Source organism: Balaenoptera physalus (genome assembly GCF_965194825.1).
Source record: "Balaenoptera physalus genome assembly, contig: HAP1_SCAFFOLD_1282, whole genome shotgun sequence".
NCBI classification, from domain to species: Eukaryota; Metazoa; Chordata; class Mammalia; order Artiodactyla; family Balaenopteridae; genus Balaenoptera; species Balaenoptera physalus.
The window spans coordinates 12,645-31,836 of record NW_028125514.1 but is presented as its reverse complement, the minus strand read 5'-3'; the positions used below and the strand labels follow the sequence as shown (position 1 = coordinate 31,836).

General features: G+C 39.7%; 1 long non-coding RNA gene across 1 annotated transcript in view; it reads left to right on the top strand.

Moving 5' to 3' along the window:
• LOC309653840 overlaps nt 1–14,135 on the top strand; it is a 153,305-nt gene extending 139,170 nt beyond the window's left edge. Inside the window, exon 2 of the long non-coding RNA XR_014259563.1 lies at nt 10,344–14,135. This is a non-coding gene — a long non-coding RNA (uncharacterized lncRNA). The remainder of the gene's footprint in view (nt 1–10,343) is intronic.
• The last annotated feature ends 5,057 nt before the right edge of the window (nt 14,136–19,192 follow it).

The following is a 19,192-nucleotide window of genomic DNA, read 5'->3' as shown; positions in this document are numbered from 1 at the left end:
ATATATATATGTATGTATAAGAATCTGTTATACCATAAAAGTGACATTTCAAATCAGTGGGACAGATTAGTCAGTAAATTGTGATACATAAATGTTGGGGTATAAATATTTCTCTGGAAGGATCCACAGCACGGCCAAAGCAGATGTCTCTGAGGAGGGAAATGTGTGGCTGGGGAACGTGGGGAAAAGGGTCACTTTTCATTGAATACCCTTGTGTACCTTTTCTAGTGTTCTGTCATGTGAATCTATTACCTGTGAAGTTTGCCTGAGTTCAAACCCCAGTTCCCCCAGTTGCTAGCTCTTAATCTTGGGCAAACTCTTCACACTCTCCAAGCCTCTTTATCTGTGAAGTAAGGTCAGTAACTTAGCCTGGTGCTGCCTGGCACAGAATAAACTCTCAAAAAATGGACATTATTAGTGAAAAAAGCCCAAATGCCCATCAGTGGATGAATGGATTTTTAAAATGTGGTGTATATGTGAAATATTATACAGCCATAAAAAGGAATGAAGTACTAACACATGCTACAACATGGACGAACTTGAAAACATTATGCTAAGTGAAAGAAGCCAGAGACAGCGGTCACATTTGTATTATTTCATGAAATGTCCAGAAAAGGCAAAAACCATAGCGACAGAAAGCAAATTAATGGTTGCCAGGACTGAAGGAAGAGGGGATGAAGAGTGCCTGCTGATGCTTAAGGGGGCTTCTTTTTGGGGTGATGAAAACGTGATGGGTTAGATGCCGGTGATGGTTGCATAGGCTTGTGGATGTACTAAATGACACTGAATTTGCAGTTTCAGAAGGTGAATTTTATGGCATGTGAATGACATCTCAAAAAAATAATTTTGAAAATGAAAATTGCCCGTTTTCCCATAGTCACTATCCACTGTCTCCATCTCTCCCTTCTCCCCACTGCATTCCTTTTCACGCCCACCCCTGCCGCTCTCTCCCATCGTCACTCCCTCGAGCTGCCCCACGAGGCCTCCCAGGGAGCCTCTGAACCCCTGGGCGCCTGCGTCCTGTGGCTGTTGGAGCTGCTGCCCAGTGCGCGTGCCCCCACCACTCTCACCCGTGAGAGTGGACGCTTCCGTCGGATTTTTTCTCATGCGTTTCAGTTGATGGTGATGTTTACAAAAGGCGGCACGTGCCCTGCTCAATGGAGGAAGCCCCTCAAGTTAATATTTAGGCGCGTGCAGAAGTTTGATCTCGTCCACCAGTAACCTCAGGATGCTGTGCTCTGAAAGCCAGGTTGGCCGCCTACGGGCATCTGCAAATACAGAGGACTTCAGAGGCATTTGGGCCTCAAGTTGAGTCCTTGTACCTCCACATGGGATGTGACCTCAGCCCTTTGCTGCACCTCTGTAAGTGAAGTGGCACAGGAATACCGGCCTTGCCCGTCGTTGCCAAGGTTAACTGAATAGTGCATTCGCTCCCCTCGTGCTTAGGTGTTGAGTACATCGTGATTTACATACCAGGCCCTATTCGTGGGCCTCCTGATGCAGCAGTTCCCTTGGCTCTGCCCCTGTCGTCAGCTGCCCCTAGGATAACTCTGAGCCCTAGCCACTTCTCTGGTAGATTTCCCTATTCCCCCACTATAATCACACCTGAATAGGGCAACTCAAACCTTTCAGAGATGTGTCGTGAACCTCTTGTTTTCTGAAATACCTATCTGGTGGTTGTGAGACTTAAGGCCAACCTCCCCGAGAGACTTTGTTTCTATTTCTCCTAGTAAACCTAGACTCATCTCCTGTCACCTTCAACTCTACTCCAATTGTGTTCTTTCAACCCAGACCTCTGACCCTGCTTTTTACTTCTGCCATTTCATCCTCACTCCTGCTTCCTTTCCTAAATCCATACATATCTTTTGGCCTTCCTAGACCTGGGCCAAGTTCCTTCCTCTTTCCTCAGTTTTTACCCCTTTCCTTCATTCTCCCATCCAACTTTCAGGCCTTCCTTTCTCACGCCCCAGTTAGCAGCATCTCAAAATTCGAAAGGTTTATTACTCATCTATTAATGGTATTCCATTCACTTATTCAGTTCTATACCTATCTTACCTATGTATGGAAGAACCGCTGGTAGCCAAAGTGGCACCAAGAATCCTAGCAGCTGTCACCTGACGTATCCGTAGTAGTCAGCAATTTCCATTTCTTTGTCCCTCTCAGTGAAAAATTGCAGCTTCCCCGAAGAGGTGTATCTGGCAGCATTCTCCCGTTGTTGAGCCCGCCTCTTCATGGCCTCTCGCTCTGGCCTCTGCTCTTGTTCGATGGGCTTTGACATGACTGGCTCAGGCACATTGGGTTCCCTCCATGGAATTCGTTGCTTGCTGAAGTCTTGGCATAGAAGTTGGGTTTGGAGCTTGGGTGGGGACTGGCGCTTAGTCACAGCAGGGGGAACAGGCTCGCGCTGGAGAGAAGCGCCAGATGAAGTTTTGTAGGGTGCAGGCCTAGGAGCAGCAGACTGAGGGGACACTAGGCTGGGTATGGTTGGTCCAAGCCGGTTGGGTTGGGTTGGTCACAGTTGGCTGAGCTGGTTTGGCAGGACCTGGCAGAGAGGCAGGAGCTGGCTGGGATGAATTGACTGCAGCAGGTTGAGCTGAGTCAGTAGAACCAGGCTGGGCACGGTAAGCCACAGCAGGCCGATGTGAGGCCAGAGACTGTGGCCTCTGAGGAGCGGGTCGAGCTTGAGGCTTGTCCCAGGCAGAAAAAGGCAGAGGTATCAACTTGACCGTCTCAGGAGGAGGCAGCTCATACTGGAATGGAGATGGACACTCTGTTTCAGCACTGCTGTCTGGTTTCTGGGCTTCGACTTGAGTTTTCTCAGCACTCTTACCCTCACGTGGGGTATGCCGCCATGGCTGGATAGCTGGGGGTGGCTGGGGGTCTTTGGGGTTGCTTGAATTTCCCAAGACCCGACAGGAAGAGAGCCCAGTTTTCTTATCATCCTTCTTCCCCAGCGCATGAAGAACCTTCACAGACTCCAGCATGCGCACGCCAAGGGAGGTTCGAGGCTTTTGAAAGCTCAGTTTGGTGTTTCTTTCGCTTCGTCTCGGGAATAGTTGGCTTCTCTTCTGCCTTGACTTTGTTCCCTGACTGCTTGTTCTCTTCAGCCTTGTTTCTTCCTCTGGTCCTTTTGGTCTTTTCCTGCCCATGGCTCTCAGTTTTGCTGATCTTTCTGGATGCAGCTTTCTGAGGTTTGCCTTTAGAGTGCTTGGCCGTGTTCACAGGAGCCCTGTCACTGACTGCAGCGTTGCATATAACCACTTCTCCCCCTAACAGGCACTCTGGATTCTTTGGCTGGATTTTGGCCTTGGGAGCACCACGGATAGGCTCAGAGGCTTTCTGTTTGTTCTTCCTGGGTTGATCAGAGGGAACCTTTATGACACTTGGCTTTTCCTGCACCTGATTCACCTTAAAGGCTCTGGTATCTTTGGCTTTGATCCCGTTGGAACCTTGGGATTGATCAAGATCTTTCCAAGAACTAAAGAGCTGGGGAAGGTGAATATCCTCCGCCAGTGTAGTAATGTCTGCAAAACCACTGCTAGATTCGATCCCATTTTCAAGCGTCCCTAGGTCCTCACGACTCAGGCTGTTCTTTCCCAGATCAGCATTTTCAGATCCAGGCTGCTTCTCTTGGCCGAGGGGATCGGTGTAGGCCAGCGGCTGGTGAATATCAGGGATTTCTAAAGGGAGTAGTGGAGGATCTTGGTTTTCTTTTGGGATGTGTTAGGCATCCAGAATCTTTGAAAGCTTGGTTTTAATATCATCCACGTTCTTACTCTCTATTTGTCCCTGGCTTGGAGCTGGAGACAGGGCCAGGAGACGACTGGCACTCTGGGCTGGAGCTGTCACTGAAATGTCCCCAAGTTCAGGTGTTGGGTTACTCTTAAGTATCTGAATATTTCTGCTACTTCAGGGCTTGGGGAGTTCTTGAGTTTGTGTCACACAAAATGTCTGGCTTGGAGGTTGCAATCCCAGTGAATTTTTCATCACCTGGGAAGTCTCCATCACTACAAAGAAATCAAGGTAAAAGTCAGTCCCTGGTAAGTGAGATGCTCCCGCTAAACTCCAACACAGCAATCATGTACCGTTCAAGGTACATGATTGCTGTGTTGGTGTTTAGGGGCAGGATGGGCGAGGCATTTCTAGTAACTCTTCTTAAGGATCATGGACAATGCCCTATGCTACGAGATAAGCGGTGACTGTTGTAATTCTTACTGGTGATCATTTCATGTCACTGATTCTTGGCTTTCTTTGTATTTCATAGGATTGTTATAAGTCCAATACAAAATGAGTCTTATTTTTAAAAAACTGAAGTGTTTTACAAAGCCTAGCATTCTCATGTAGAGTCCTTCCAATTCTCCCCACTTTCCTGAGAGTCTAAGAACACTTCACACCATGAACTAAGAGAGGGAGTAGAGCCCTTTCTGATGAAATATAGAAACAAAGACAGAGTCTTAGCCTGCTTGCTCTGGACAGGATCTCGGACCACAAGGTCTTATATCCTGGTATAAATGAAGGAAGTGAGGACAGTTCAACTGGCACTCTCATAACAAGAGTTCTGAAACACCTTCCAAAGAGACTATAGCAGTAGATCAGGGAAGGGAGTGCTACAGTGTGGTAGTACAGGGGGAATGCTCGGCTACAGCAGTGAAAAATGTGGTACCTATTGGTGTGCTCTCGGGGTTCTTGTACATGTAGCATAGATGACCTTTACAGTGTCCCTCCCACCTTCCCACCTGCATTAGGTGTACTGTTTTTTTTTTTTAATTTGTTTATTTTTTGAACTTATTTATTTTATGTATTAGTTTTTTTGGCTGCACTGGGTCTTCATTGCTGTGCACGGGCTTTCTCTAGTTGCGGCTAGCGGGGGCTACTCTTGGTTGCGGTGTGCGGGTGTCTCATTGCGGTGGCTTCTCTTGTTGCGGAGTATGGGCTCTAGGCGCGTGGGCTTCAGTAGTTGTGGCTCACGGGCTCTAGAATGCAGGCTCCGTAGCTGTGGCACATGCGCTTAGTTGCTGCACGGCATGTGGGATCTTCCTTGACTAGGCCTCGAACCCGTGTCCCCTGCCTTGGCAGGCCGATTCTTAACCACGGCGCCACCAGGGAAGCCCTAGGTGTTCTTATATAGAGTCTAAAAACAGAGAGCACTGAGCCAATGTAGTGCTTATTAAAGGCTCAGGATCTACATTCTACCTGTCTGTACACCCCTTCCCAGCTGTAGATGTGACCCCATTTTTGAATGCTGACCTCATTCTTCAACTTTCTTGCTGTTTGTGGGGCTTGCCCTTTGGCATTTTCTTAAAAGCTAAACATAAACTTACCATATGACCCAGCAATTCCAATCCTACGTATATATGCAAAAGAAATGAAAACATATGTCCACAGAAAAACTTTTACAAAAATGTTCATAGCAGCATGATTCACGTTATCCGAAAAAGAAAAAAAATGAAACAATCCAAATGTCCAACAACTGGCAACGGGATAAACAAAATGTGGTAGAGCTATACAATGGAATACTAACCAGCAATAAAAAGGAGTACTGGTACACACTATAACAAGGATGAATCTTGAAAACATCATGCTAAGAAGCTAGATGCAAAGACTAGATATTATATAATTCTATTTACGTGAAATGTGCAGAAAAGGAAAAAGGCAGATTGGAGGTTGTCTGGGGCTGGGAATGTGGATTGATTGCAAACAGGTATAAGGGACTTTTCTGGGTAACAGAAGTGTTCTAAAACTGGATTGTGGTGATGATTGCACAGCTCTGTAAATTTACTAAAAATAATTGAATTGTATACTTAAAATGGATGTATTTTATGGTATGTAAATTAAACTTCTATAAAGTGTTTTAAAAATCTCTGTAAAGATATGCAAGAACAAGTCACACTGAGTAGCTCTGGAAAAGAAAGATGGGTGCCTGGGAAACGGGAGAGGGAAGACACTTTATCAAATACTCCTTTATATATTTTTAATTTTGTACCATGTATTATCAGTTTAAGAAATGAGAATAAACAAAACAAAAACTTACAAGGAAGAGTGTGGCAATAAAGGTTTAATGGCTTTGGTGAGTTCAATAGGAGTAAAACATATGTAAGGCCATAGAAATGTTCTAGCTTACAGAAAGGAAGATGATAGATCCTCTGTCACCATCTGAAGCACAACATGCTTAGTTCAAAGGGACATGCTTAAAAACAGGATGTCAACAAATAGACCCAGAAGCTGTCAACTTAGGGAAGGGGAGTAGAAAGGATGACCTGTGAGAAATGGTTCAAAGAGTGAAGACCTGAGGGGAAATACTTCAGGGAAGGAAGTGGGGACCTGAGAGGTAGAAGATTAGGTCTCTTTTGTGCCTTCAGAGAGCAGAACTGGAAGCAGAGCCAGGAAATCTAGTACAGGCAGATTTTGGATCTTTTTAAGTTTTAAAACCTTTGCCAGCTGGAGCCTTAGACAAATGAAACAAGTTGCCAATGAGCGGCAAGTGAGTGGTGGAGCTGTTGAAGCAGAGGCTGGAGCACCCTGTGGAGCAGAGGCCGCGGGAGTGTTGACGGTCCCTTCCGAGAACGAGTCTGAGAACCTCTGGCACTTCCAGAGGACATGGTATGCACCGCTGGGTGTAAAGCACACACGTTTACATCGGATTAAATGAGGAGCCTTGGTGTGTGTGTTTCTGCTTCTAGTTTCAATCTTTCTGATTAAGTTCATTCCTGCCTATAAAACGGTAAACATTTAAAAATAGAAAATAGTCTAAAAATAAATTCTTTCTCAACAAAATGTATCTAGTTAGCCCTCTAGGATGGTGAAAATCAAAAGGACAGACGACAACAAGTGTTTTCAAGGATGTGGAGAAATGGGAACCTTCACACATTGCTGCTAGGAATGCAAAATGGTAACAATACTTTGCGTAACAGTCTGGTAGTTCCTCAAATGGTTAAATATAGAGTTAACCGTATTATCCAGAGTATATCCATTCGTCGGCATATGCCCAAAAGAAATGTAAAATACGTCCACACAAAAACTTGTACATGGATGTTCACAGCAGCTTTGTTAATAGTAGCCAAGCAGTGGAAGAAATGCAAATGTCCAGTAACTGATGAATAGATAAGTGAAATATGAGCATTCATACAGTGGAATATGATTTGGTCATAAAAAGGAATGAATACATGCTACAATGTAGATGAACTCTGAAAATATTAAGTGAAAGAAGCCAGTCACAAAAGATCACATGTTGTATGATTCCATTTACATGAAATGTCCAGAATAATGAAATCTATAGAGACAGAAAGCAGATTAGTAACCACAGCCGGGGCAGGGGCTGGGGCAGCGGTGGGAGATTGGGAGAAATGAGTGACTGCTAATGTACATAGTGTGCTTATGGTACGTGTTGAAAATGTCTTAAAATTAAATTGGGGTGATGGTTGCACAACTCGGTGAATACACTAAAACACACTTAACTGTACGCTTTAAATAGGTGACTTTTATGGTATGTTAAGGATCTCAAGAAAGCTATAACAATGTGTTTATTCATGTACGCAAACTGAAATACATGTCGATTATGAAGCCTTATTTGGAGAAAAAAGCTTCTCGGGCTCTCAGTTCTTACATCTTCTGTTACTGAATCAGGGGTACAAGAACAATGGAAGGTGACCAACAGCGTCATTTCCATTTAACAGTGGACAGTCCGAACAAAAATGTGGGCGCTGGGTATTGTACGTTTGGTGCAGCGCTACACACACTACGGCTAGCGCTAAGTGCAAACCGTCAGAACCGTGCCGTCACGCTAATTTGGCCTCCACAGATTGAATCAGTAACCACAATTCACAGGTCTGCACTGTGTGTGACAATTTGTGCTGAGGACCCACCATGGGATAGAACATAGAATTGTTGCTGAATTCATTTACAGATGCTGTCGGTAAACCACAACAATCCACTTTCCTTAGTCCGTGGGAGAGTCTCAGGCATTTCCTCTAATGATCTCATCATCCCTGAGCGCCTGGATGTGAATCAACCCACTCTGTTCTCTGCAACTGGGCTTACACATAAAGATTGAAGTGACTACAAGTCAACTCACATTATCAGCTACCATGATTTAAGCTTTCTGTTGCAGAGCGTCTTGAAAGGAGATACACACTGGCTGGCTTCTTCTGTTATAATTTCTATTATTGTGAGAGTAAACTCACCTGTTAATGCCTTATTACAACTGGGGAAAAAGTAACTGCCACCATCTCAGAGATGTTTCAGGCTTTTTGTAGTACTTTTTAGTTTAATTAAAATCTAGGTGAAATTCATTCCCGTGTTCATTGATCAGACAAACCATCATAGAGACCCGGGGGGGGGGGGGAAAGCTTTTCAATTAAATAATGACTTAGATGGAAACTGAACTTAGGAAAACATCTCTAATATAGGAAAAAGGCTGTATTTTCTTACATCACCGTATACAGCTATTCTTCATGTATGAAGATTGTTATTGCCGACCTGCTGCCAGCAAGGTGCCTGCCGAAAGATGCTTTTCTTTCAGAAAAATGGGTTTATGCTAATTTACTTATAACCACTAAAGTTTAGGACCAGAGATACACATTGATAAGACAGAGTCAAAATTAGAAATACAGTCGATGGCACCAAAAGACAGTCTTTTCTTGTGAAAAGTTTTTAGCTATGCACAGTTCAAACTGGCAACTGGCGTTTCAGTACCAAAACTTACTAGCTTGTCTGCCCCCAAAATAACATTTTGACGTAGATTTAATTCTGAAAGGCAAGATTAGAACTTCTAAAAGCAGGAACTAAGGTGATAACTGTCTATTAGTCACCATCAGAAAATCAGAACTGGTCAATTATTTCTGCAAGTGTGGTAGATGATAACTCTAATATATCCTCCCCCTCAAATCAAAAATGCATTGCGCCTGCAGAATGGTCCTCAGAAAATTTCTTTTCATACATGAATGAGTAAAGATTGCAGAGACATAACGAATCTGAATAATGCCAAAATTCAAAGTATGGCCATGAGACTGTAGAGTTAAAATGTAATGGAAGTACTTGTCATTAGAACCGAGGTCAAGAAACTAACAGGATGGTAAGGTTCCCAGATAGTGGCTGGGTTTGGGGTAGAAAAGAAAGAAAATCAAGAGCTAAAGTCCTCAATTAATATACAGGAAAAACTGGAAGGTTAGCAAATGATCATTAAAATCTTGTAGAGGGTGGTAGAGCTAGATGACTTAAGTCCCAAAGGATTTTCTATCAGGTTTGAAAAATTATGGTCTGGAAGTGACCCTCTCACTCTCTTTTCTTCTCTGCATTCTCTGAAATCTTTCCTCTTAGCTTTAGTATTTGTGAGGATTATGATCACCTTTTTTACATGGATGGCTCTAAAATCTTTATTCCACTCATGACATACTCATGAGGTCATACGTACCTATGTTTTTAGATATTTTCACTTGGATGTTTTGATCTAACTTCAACTTTAATCAATAAAACTCCTTCATATTTCAGTCAGAATTAGTTTCCTCTTCCAATCTCTCCATTTTGATAAGGTGTTTGCATAGTATTTTAGTTGCTTTGGGTAGAAATTTCCAAAGAACCACGGCTATTAATTACCAAGTCCAAGTGACGAGAGTCCAGCTTAGTTTCTTCTCATAAATTAATTTATGAGTATCACTTTCTTACTTAAAAATCTCTACTGACAATTAGCTAAACATTTGGCAATAAAATTATATCTAGACACACAAAATAAATTCCATGTGGATTAAGTGTTTAAATGCATTGCCCTCCACCCTAAATAAGTATTAAAAAAAAAAAAAAAGGAGAATACTTTTTTATAATCTTGTGGTTGGGGACATCTTTCTTAGCATGGAAAAAAGAAAGAAGTTGAGTACACAACAATGCTATTACACTATTAATGCAATATAAATAATGCTCAAGAATTAATAAGAAAAATTCTTCAGAGAAAAATGGGCATGTAAATTATATCCTTCAGAGGATATAAGCAGCTAATTCTCAAAACAGGAAATGTAAAGAGCAATCTCTGAAACCTAATATTTAAAAAATGCAACTTAAAGCAATGAGTTTTTTCACACATTAGATTAGCAAATATTAAAAAGACTGATACTACCCATAGTTGGCAAAGGAATGAAGAAACACATCCTCTCATACTTTTGGTGGGCACATATATTTGTACAAAATTCCTGGAGGGCACATAGTTAGAGGTGGGGAGGTCTACAGATTACTGACAGTCTTTTAAATTTCTATTATTAATGATCTACTTAGGATTTAAAACTTCTTGGTCAATTCTGTTCATTTATATTTTCTTAGAAAATCACCCATCTAATTTAGGTTTTAAAATATATCAGCCTAGGGCTTCCCTGGTGGCGCAGTGGTTGAGAATCTGCCTGCCAATGCAGGGGACACGGGTTCGAGCCCTGGTCTGGGAGGATCCCACATGCCGCAGAGCAACTAGGCCCGTGAGCCACAACTACTGAGCCTGCGCGTCTGGAGCCTGTGCCCCGCAACAAGAGAGGCCGCGACAGTGAAAAGCCCGCGCACTGCGACGAAGAGTGGCCCCCGCTTGCCCCAACTAGAGAAAGCCCTCGCGTAGAAACGAAGACCCAACACAGCCAAAAAAATAAAATAAATAAATAAATAAAATCCAGCCATTCATATTTAAAAAAAAAGGAAAAAAAAATATATATCAGCCTAAAGTTGCATACAGTAATCTTTTTTAAAAAAACACTTCTTTGACTGTGGTTATACCCTTCCATACTATTAGTGTTGATCCTTTTCCTCATGGTCAGAATAACCAGAGATTTGGTCTGTTTTTTTTTTTCAAAGAACCAGATCTTGGTTAAATCGATCAATTCTGGGGACTCATTTATAGAATGCTTATTTCAATTATTTCCTAGTTGAGTTTGTTGAACTAAAATATCATTGAAGGCTATACATTTTCCTCTCAATATAGATTTAGTCACATCCCGTAAGTTTTGGATATGTGCTTTTACTGTCATTAATGAAAAAAATTCTATAATCTCAATTTTTAGTTGTCCTATAGCCCAGAAGTTTAGAATGTTTTAAAATGTTTATTTAAGGAAAAAGTTATAGTTGTTAAATTCCAACCTTATTGTACTGTGGTTAGAGAATATAAGCTTAGTTAGAAATGTTCTACTTTGCGGATTTATCAACATTTTGCCTAAATGTACAGTTAATTTTTGTAAATACTCCGTGGGCATTTGGAACAACTGTGGATGCTGTGTTTTGGGAATAAAGTTTTCTATAGATACTTTAAATCAAACTTCTTAATATTGCTATTCAAATCTTCCATATCTTTTATCTGTTATATGTCAAAATCTGATAAAAACAATGAAAATATCCCATTCTTGTACTTTTGTCACGTTGTATATTGTAATTATGTCTGGATGAACATATGAATGCACTCTGGTTGAAAGCACAGCAGTAATTTTGGAAGTGTCTGAAAGACTCTTTCTTCCCTTGGAAATTACAGAGTGGAGATAGGGTAGATTCTCAAGACAAGTAACATTTAATTAAAAATGACCCAAAAACCCTACCTTTCCATGGTATGGAAACTTGTATTTCTAATCCGGAAAAACTATAAATTATTGGCAGAAAGGTGGAAGTATAGGAATTTTCATGCATTGCAGGGAGGAATATAGACTGGAAATTAATTTGGTACTAATGTAGAAAATTAAGTATACATATAGCTTATGATCCAAGATTTCCACTTGTGGGTCTGTGCAACAAAGGTAGTCTCACAAGGTCCATAAGGCAATGTGGACAAGGATGTGCACTGCTGGTGTTTTGCCTTGTTGGGAATTGACGGCGACCTGGGTGTCCATTACAGGGAAAGTGCATAGGTAAATTGGTAGATGCACTCCATGGAGTACTATGCAGTGATCAGAAACCTGAATTAGATGTATGTATAGCAATGTGATGAATCTTAAAAATACAAGCTTAGTGAAAATAACAAAAATAATGACATACCTTTTATATAAGTTGAAAATACATGACAACACAGAATACATATTTTGTAAGAACTCTTGTAAGCCAAAAGATATTTACATAACATGGCCAGTTCCGATGGGAGGACAGGAATGAGGATGGGATCTGGGAATGAAATTTTAAAAAGAGAGGCCATGAACCTAGGAGTATACTTAACTCAACTCTTGGCAGCTGAAGTTAAAAAAAATTTTTTAACTTTATCTTGGCATAGAAACTGCGTACTAATTCTATGCTTTCGCTCTGCTTCTAGAAGGATTTGTTATGACTAGATTGGAGGTTCAAATAGGTACTTTAGGCAGAAACTAGAACACAATGAAAACTTGAGAATTCTCTCTTCCAGCTCATAACTAACGTTTTATGTTTGATCAGTCTGGCTGAGGTCACTTTTTAATTAATGTCACAAAGAAATTTTTATGGTTTCATATTAGAAAAGATGTGCTGCTTGTTTAAAAAAATACATGAAAAATTAAAAAGAAAAAATGTATAATCCCATAATCTTAAAATAATCTGCTAATATTTAATTTTGATCCAGTCATCTAAATACATGTAAATATTATATCTTGCTTTTTACCTCTTAGCATATAATGAAATTTATCCTTGGGTTCCAAGATACTGCTTTGGACTGTTGTTTCTCTCCATATATGTGTGATTGTGAAGAGTGATACGAAATTAGCCTGTTTTATAAAAATGTAAGAAACACTGGTAAACATTTAATTAAATATTACTAAAGCTCTCATTTTATTCTCTCATGGAGGTCTCTTTGTTTGGTAGTTAGTTTGTGTTGTTCATTTGCCCCACTGCTGAAAACGTGGGCAACTGGAAATAATGAGAGGTCAAAAATACAGAGAAATTATTCATCTTCAGCTTTTTCTCCGTAAACAAAAACTGATAAATATGGCTTCTTTTGTACTGACAGTAGTAAACTATCCCTTTTCTTTGATCCCAGTATACACCCAGACATTGAGAGAAAAAGATGGGAAAGGGAGGGGGGGAAAGAAAGAAAAAACAGGGAGAGAGAGAAAGAGCACAGAGACAAACACAAGCAAGAACATGAGAGAAGGAGAGGAGAAAAGGAGTAAGCAGAAGAACAAGAGAGATACACAGCAGAGACAGTGAGACAAGAGACAGCATGGGGTGGGGTGGAGGAGAGCACAAGTGCACAGAATGCGGGTGCACAGAGGCAGAGAGAACACAGAAGCAGACAGGGTGCAAAGACACTGTAATAAGAGAAAAGCATGAACTATAGAGCCTGGGGACAGCCTGCATAGACACAGCAGAGAGAGGCACAGAAAGAATGAGTCAAAGAAAGAGTAGGTGTAATCAAAGGAAGAAGGGAAGAACAAGCAGGCAGTTGCACTTATTCCCTTATATTCACTCTTAACCCCTCAAATGTACATGTCCTGGGTACACATGTTCAGGGAAAAAAAGCATTAGCATATCTAAGGAAACCTGGGTTAAAGATAAGATAGGCAGTTCAAAAAAGAAGAAATACGGTCGATCAACACACAAAAGAAACTAAAAACTCCGTGTGATTAAAGAAATGTGGATCAGGATAGATACCATATTTCTGGCCTATGTGGCAAGTATTAACAAGAATGCTGTTGGCAGGTATTGACCAAAATATTATTGCACATTACTGGTGAACAAATAATTGAATCAACATTTCAGAAGGACAATTTAGTAGTGTGGCTTAAACATTTTTAATGTGCCTACTTGGTAACCCAGAAATTCCATGTTTAGAAATGTTTCTCAAGGAAATTGAAAAATTCAGAAAGATGTAACAAGACTACCCATCGAAGTGCGGATTATGATAAAGAAAATTTCCAAAAAAACTTAAATATCTGTCATTTGGAACTAACTAACTATTATATTTATACAATGGAACCCATAAAGCTATTAACAATGACTACATAAATCTTTATTTACTGCATAGAAAGATGTCTATGATATACTAAGTGCAGAGCTTCAAAACAATATACATAGTATGATTTCATTTTTTTGGACTGTTGTTTCTCTCCATATATGAACATGATTGTGAAGACTGGTATGAAATCGGCCTGTTTTATAAAAGTGTAAGAAACACTGGTAAACATTTAATTAAACATTAATAAAGCTCTCATTTTATGCTCTCATGGAGTTCTTCATTTGATATTTAGCTTCATTAGATTGCAGACCTAATAAAATAGATCCAAGATAGGCAGTAGGTATGAGAATCATAAAATATAAACCTGGAAGCTTATCTGTAATGTTAATCACGACTATTTCAGGATGGTGAGAATTATGGGTGATTTCCAAGGTCTTTATATTTTATATATTATCTAAACTCTTTATATTTAGTTATCTTTTTACTTTTACACTCAAAAGTAATAAAACATCTTTTTTGACAAAAGTATTTAGTAATAAAGAGAAGAGAGAGATGTAAAGTGGTAGAAGCATCAACCACAGGCAAGCCCTCCACTCCCCAGTCTATGATAAGGAGAGACATAAGCATGGTTCTAGCTGAGAGGAAGGAGCCTACAGAAAAGGAAGAAATCGAATATAAAAGAGAGAGAGAAAACAAAACTGAGAAAACAGATAATGGATTTTAGAAAATATGACAGCACAGAGACCTTAATGAACCTTTTCTTTCATAACTGAGAGACACAAACAAAAAACATCAAAAAGTAAAAGAAACAGGGCTTCTCTGGTGGCACAGTGGTTGAGAATCCACCTGCCAAGACAGGGGACATGGGTTCGAGCCCTGGTCAGGGAAGATCCCACATGCCGTGGAGCAACTAAGCCCGTGTGCCACAGCTACTGAGCCTGCGCTCTAGAGCCCACGAGCCATAACTACTGAGCCCATGTGCCACAACTACTGAAGCCCACATGCCTAGAGCCCGTGCTCCACAACAAGAGAAGCCACCACGATGAGAAGCCCGCGCACCACAACGAAGAGTAACCCCCCCCTCACCACAACCAGAGAAAGCCCGTGCACAAAGACCCAACGCAGCCAAAATAACTAACTACATAAATAAACAAATTTATTTAAAAAGTAAAAAAATATTCAGAATGTAGGGAACAGACTCAACTCACACCACAAAATCCCAGAAATAATATCTAAAGAAACAACTGGGAATAAATATAAGGAGCCACCACAAAGCTCTTCCTACACAAAGGACCATACAGCAGAAGGGTAAAAGGTGAGTCAACAATTCAAAATATCCCACTGGTATCTCAGAAAAGGGACTGAGGTGATAAGTGGCCCAGGAGAAAGATAAATGTCCCAATTGGAGACATGTTCCCTGTGAAAAAATAGCTCCTTATGTCCTTGCCAGAATGGTTTACTGTATGCCTGCTCTGGCCAGGAAGAAGTCAGAAAAAGGGATGGGAAATAACCTTTTAAGTCTAAATATCTTAGTTTTATTACTAAGATTTGCTAGAAAAAAATAAGGCCTCAGCCATATCACTGCCCACACAACAATGCTATGAAAGCAGCTGCCAGGTGACTTTACAGTAGTGTAATAGCAAAACCCCAAGGGCATGTCCTATAGAACAAGATACTTTCCTCACCTCCACACTTGATAAGGTGGCCATCAATTTATGAGTTTCACAACAATGGCAGAGAAAAATGTCACCTACTGTAGCTGTCCAGAGTCCTAGAATCAATTACTATCTTTCTGCCTTTCCCAAACTCTGAGGGGCAAAAGAAATACAAGCCATACACAATGAGCCTTCAAGTTCATGTCCTAGGAAGGGGACTCAAGCAGTATCTTGTAAATAGGTAATAAGGTCATCAAATGTGATCAAATAAATGGTTGTGATCAAATAAATGGCTTCCACAGAATGTTTTGAGACAAAGGTCATCTGAAAACAAAAGAGAAGGATTTATGAAAATATTCTATAGCATTAAAGTGGAAGAAAGGGGGCTTCCCTGGTGGCACAGTGGTTAAGAATCCGCCTGCCAATGCAGGGGACACGGGTTCGAGCCCTGGTCTGGGAAGGTCCCATATGCCACGGAGCAAAAAAGCCAAGGTGCCACAATTACTGAGCCTGTGCTCTAGAGCCTGTGAGCCACAACTACTGAGCTCACGTGCCACAACTACTGAAGCCTGCGTGCCTAGAGCCCGTGCGCCACAACAAGAGGAGCCACGGCAATGAGAAGCTCCCGCACCACAATGAAGAGTAGCCCTCGCTCACCACAACTAGAGAAAGCCTGGGTGCAGCAATGAAGGCCCAACGCAGCCAAAAATAAATAAATAAAATAAATAAATTTATAAAGAAACAAGTGGAAGAAAGGAAGGAAAAAAAGAAGGGAAAGAGAAAGAATTTATTTTGCCCGAAGGTTTACCCATTTTAGTCAATAAAGAATTTGTAGTCTCACTCTAGAGAAAATTGAAAAAGAACATGGACTTAATGAAATGGATCCAAGATAAGCTAGGACAATACAGGGAGACTAAAAGGTAGTTGACAAATTCACACACTTCATCCAAAAATTAATGAATGTCTGCCATGTGTTGGAAAACCAAGGACAGGTACCAAAGGAAAAGAACTGACAGAAATGAAGGGAGACATAGACAATTCAATAGTAATAGCTGGAGACTGCAATAGTACACTTTCAAAATGGGTAGAAAAACTCGACAGACCAATAAGGAAATAGAAGGCTTGAACAACACTATAATCCAACTAGACCTAAAGACATATACATAATACTCCAACCAACAGAAGCAGAATACACATTCTTCTGAGGGAACATAATAATGTTCTCCAGGAGAGACCATGTGCTAGGCCATAAAACAAGTCACAATATATTTACAAATTATACAAAGTATGTTTTCTGACCACAATGGAATGAAACTAGAAATCAATAAGGAAATTTGGGAAATTCAAAAATATAGAGAAATTAAATGACACACTCTTAACTACCAATGTTCAAAGAAGAAATCACAAGGGCAATTAGAAAATACTTTGAGATGAATGAAAATGAAAGCAAAACATACCAAAACCTTTGGGATGCAGTGAAGGCAGAGCTTACAGATATTTGTATCTGTAAATGTCCATATTAAAAGAAGAAAGATTTCGAAACTATAACCTCACCTTCAACCTTAAGAAACCAGAAAAAGAAGACCAAATAAAACCCAAAGCAGGCAAAATGAAGGAAATTATATAGATTAGAATGAAAATAAATGAATCAGAGAATCAAAAAAAGAGAAAAATCAAAGAAATCAAAAGTTGGTTCTTGGAAAAGGTCAACAAAAATGGACAAATCTTTAGCTAGAATTCACCAAAGGCAAAAAGGGGAAAACTCAAATCATTTACATTAAGAATGAACCAGGGGATGTTACTACCAATCACACAGAAATTAAAAAGGATCATAAGGGAATATTATGAACAATCACATGTCAACAAATTAGGTAACCTAGATGAAATAGACAAATTCCTAGAAAAACAACCTAGCAAAACTGACTCAAGCAAAAATAGAAAATCTGAACAAACCTATAATAAGGACAGAGGCTGAGACAGTAATCAGAAAACACCCCCCAAAGAAAAGCCCAGGCCCAAACTGGTGAATTCTAAAAAACATTTAAAGTAGAATTAACAACAACCATTCACAAACTCAAAAAACAACATCATCATCAAAACAAAATGAGAAGAAGGATTACTTCCCAATTCTTTCTATAAGGAGATTATTACCCTGATAAAAAAGGCAAAGATACAGTAAAACTACAGACCAATACCCCTTATGAATATAGAAGGAAAATCCTCAACAAAATACTAGCAAACTGAATCCAGCAACACAGAAGAGGGATTGATTATACATTAAGACCAAGAGGAATTTATCCCAAGAAGGCAAAGTTGGTTCAATATATGATTATCAATCAACGTAACACACCATCTTCATAAAGAAAACATAGGATCATTTCACTATACATAGAACAAGCATATGGCAAAACCCAAAACCCTTCCATAATAAAAACACTCAACAAAACAGGAATAGAAGTTCCTCAACCTGATAAAGGGCATTTATAAAAAAAACTCACAGCTAACATCATGCTTAATGACCAGAAAGATTTCTCCTTAAAATCAGGAACAAGACAAGGATACTCATTCTTAACACTTCTATTCAACACAGTACTGGAGGTTCTAGCAAGGGCAACTAGGGAAGAAAAAGAGATAAATGACATGATATCGGAAAGAAGAAGGAAAACTATCTCTATTTGCAAATGACACAATATTTTATATAGAAAACACTAAGGAACACACAAACACAAATTACTCAAACTTATAAGCAAGTTCAGCAAAGTTGCAGGAACCAAAATACATACAAAAACCAGTAATATTCCTGTACCACAAGGAAAATTCCCAAAATGAACTTAAGAAACCAATACTAGTTACACTGGTATCAAAAAGAATAAAATACTCAGGGATACTTTTAACAACAGAAGTGCCAAACTACAAAGAAGTGGAACCCACAAACATCGTTGAAGAAATTAAAGATGACCTAAATAAATGGAAAAACACCCCAGTTCATGGATTAGAAGATTTAATATCGTTATGACAGCAGTACTCCCTAAATTTTTCTACAGTTTCAATGCAATCCCTACCCAAGATTCAAGTTGTCTTTTTTTTTCTTTTTGGCAGAAATTGACAAGCTGATCTGAATATTCCTATGACTTAAGAATAGATAAAACAATCTTGAAAAAGAAAAAACAAAGTTGGAGGAGTCACACTAGTTAGACAGTGTGGTAGTGGCATAAAGAGTGACATATAGATCAATAAAATAGGGTTTATCGTCTAGAATAAACCCTTACATTTATAATCAATCGCTTTTTTTTCATTTTTTAAGTTTATTTTGATTTTTCTGATTTTTTTTTTCTTATGATCAATTGATTTTTGCCAAGGGTGCCCAGACAATTCAATGGAAGAAAGAATAGTCTTTGCAACAAATGGTACTAAGACACTGGATATCCACAGGCAAAAGAATAAAACTGTACTACCTCAATGCCACATACAAAAGTTAACTAAAAAATGATCATAGAACTAAAAGTAAGAACTAAAATTATAAAACTTTTAGAAGAAAACAAAGAGTCAATATTTTGTAACCTTGGGTTAGACAATAGTTTTAGATATGACATGAAAAGCACAAGTGACAAAAGAAGAAACAGACAAATTGTACTTTGTCAAAATTAAAACTTTTGTACCACAAGTAAAA